Source organism: Oncorhynchus mykiss, chromosome 2 (genome assembly GCF_057628025.1).
Source record: "Oncorhynchus mykiss isolate SJ-2025 chromosome 2, ASM5762802v1, whole genome shotgun sequence".
In the NCBI taxonomy this organism is placed as follows: Eukaryota; Metazoa; Chordata; class Actinopteri; order Salmoniformes; family Salmonidae; genus Oncorhynchus; species Oncorhynchus mykiss.
This window is the reverse complement of record NC_143023.1, coordinates 96,298,740-96,301,366: the sequence shown is the minus strand read 5'-3', so window position 1 is coordinate 96,301,366 and position 2,627 is coordinate 96,298,740. Positions and strand designations below refer to the sequence as shown.

The window sequence follows — 2,627 nt, the reverse complement described above, 5'->3', positions numbered from 1 at the left end:
ACTAACGGCCGTGCTACCAAATATTAAGTGTAGGGTGTCAATCACTTCGTCAATGCCATTCCTGTTTATTTTCTGACTTAAATTTATATATTAAGTTCTGAATCAAAAACAAAGGTTCTGTAGTGTTAACAGTAAAATAAAGAATTGCGGACACCAAATACTTTAGCCAATTTCAACTTACTTTTAGGGAAAATTGTGAGTTACTTGAAGAAAGGGTGCCAATATTTTCGGTCACGACTATTAGTAGATATTAGACAAGTAAAACATTATAGATAACTGCTTCAGTAAAGATAGAAGTGTAGTGTATTGATCCTGCAGTGTAGTGTATTGATCCTGCAGTGTAGTGTATTGATCCTGCAGTGTAGTGTATTGATCCTGCACTGTAGTGTATTGATCCTGCAGTGTAGTGTATTGATCCTGCACTGTAGTGTATTGATCCTGCAGTGTAGTGTATTGATCCTGCAGTGTTTTGATGGTGTCCAACATTTGAAATACTGTCTTGTGTCAATATTGAAAGAGCAGTAGGACTACCAACGGGCAAACACAGTGCAGTATGCAAACACAGTGCAGTATGCAAACACAGTGCAGTATGCAAACACACTTCCAAAAAACCCCACATAGAAATTCAAAAACATATTGGATCTTTTAGAAATTGTAGAGCGTTTGAGAGTGAATAAACTGTCAACTACATGCTAAAAACATTTTAGAAACGGGTGACTCTTTCTGTGGGAGATTCTTTCTTTGGGAGACTCTTACTGTGGGAGATTCTTTCTTTGGGAGACTCTTACTGTGGGAGACTCTTACTGTGGGAGACTCTTACTGTGGGAGACTCTTACAGTGGGAGACTCTTACTGTGGGAGACTCTTACAGTGGGAGACTCTTACTGTGGGAGACTCTTACAGTGGGAGACTCTTACTGTGGAAGACTCTTAATGTGGGAGACTCTTACAGTGGGAGACTTTCTGTGGGAGACTCTTACAGTGGGAAACTCTTACAGATGGAGACTCTTTCTGTGGGAGACTGTTACTGTGGGAGACTTACTGTGGGAGACTCTTTCTGTGGGAGACTCTTACTGTGGGAGACTCTTACTGTGGGAGACTCTTACAGTGGGAGACTCTTACTGTGGGAGATTCTTACTGTGGGAGACTCTTACAGTGGGAGACTCTTACTGTCGGAGACTCTTACTGTGGGAGACTTACAGTGGGAGACTCTTACAGAGGGAGACTCTTGCTGTGGGACACTCTTACAGAGGGAGACTCTTACAGAGGGAGACTCTTACTGTGGGAGACTCTTACAGTGGGAGACTCTTACTGTGGGAGACTCTTACAGAGGGAGACTCTTACAGAGGGAGACTCTTGCTGTGGGAGACTCTTACTGTGGGACACTCTTATTTATGTGTGTAATTCAATAATGTGTGTAGGTAATTCACAATTAAAACACCTGCTAGTTGCCAATATTTTCTTAGTGTTAGAGAGGTATTTGGTATCGAATTACCCAAGCTATCAAAAACACTTTCCTGCAACACACCTTAGATGGAACCGTTGACTAGTGCCCTGTCCCATCAAAACGGAAACATAAGGTTACTCACCAGGCTGAGTAAACACACAGACGATGATGAGCTGGTCCACTGCCCGTACTGTCCCGTCTTGATCCAATACTGTTGTCTTGGTCCAGTACTGTTGTCTTGGTCCAGTACTGTTGTCTTGATCCAGTACTGTTGTCTTGATCCAGTACTGTTGTCTTGATCCTGTACTGTTGTCTTGGTCCAGTACTGTTGTCTTGGTCCAGTACTGTTGTCTTGATCCAGTACTGTTGTCTTGATCCAGTACTGTTGTCTTGATCCTGTACTGTTGTCTTGGTCCAGTACAATAGAAATCCTACAAGCTCCAAAGCACCTGAGCTCTTAGATTCCAACCAATTACTTCTCCTCACTTCCAGGCAGAAGTAAACCCAGGATTAGAACGAGGTCGGTGTCCCATGCAGTAAGGGTTTTCTGCTTTTCCTCTCGTCCCGTGTCTGTCTGTCTCTCTTGACAACAGAGAAAAAAAATAACCACAGAAAAAAATCCTGCTCTTTTATTTTCCCGTGCTCTCTCTTGTCTTCATCCTCTCTTTGTCTCTGCACACACGGTGTGGTGTGAACAAGCAGCTATCCACCTCATCAACTCTGTGGCATGAGCTCTCTCCAGCCTCACTGTGTGGAGTGAAATAAAAACAGACGTGCTCCTAGTATCTCTCTCTCTCTCTCTCTCTCCCTCTCTCTCTCGCTCTCTCTCTCTCTGTCTCTGCTGCACTCTCTCTCTCTGTCTCTGCTACACTCTCTCTCTCTGTCTCTGCTACACTCTCTCTCTCTGTCTCTGCTACACTCTCTCTCTCTGTCTGTCTGTCTGTCTGTCTGTCTGTCTGTCTGTCTGTCTGTCTGTCTGTCTCTCTCTCTCTCTCTCTCTCTCTCTCGCTGTCTCTGCTACACTCTCTCTCTCTGTCGGTCTCTCTCTCTCTCTCTCTGCTCCTTTCTCTCTGCACTGGTCCCCCCTCTCTCTCGCTCTCTCTCTCTCTCTCTATCTCTCTCTCCTTCTCCCCCCCTCTCTATCTCTCTCTCTATCTCTGCTCCCCTCTCTCTCTCTCTCTC

The 2,627-nt window shown here is 44.6% G+C and overlaps 1 protein-coding gene across 1 annotated transcript in view; it reads right to left on the bottom strand.

The window, feature by feature from the left end:
- The window catches only part of LOC110500522 (G protein-coupled receptor 22), a 20,045-nt gene extending 17,842 nt beyond the window's left edge, over positions 1 to 2,203 (bottom strand). Inside the window, exon 1 of the mRNA XM_021577932.3 lies at positions 1,588 to 2,203. The gene's annotated coding sequence lies outside the window, so the exon portion shown is untranslated. The remainder of the gene's footprint in view (positions 1 to 1,587) is intronic.
- Positions 2,204 to 2,627: the final 424 nt, after the last annotated feature.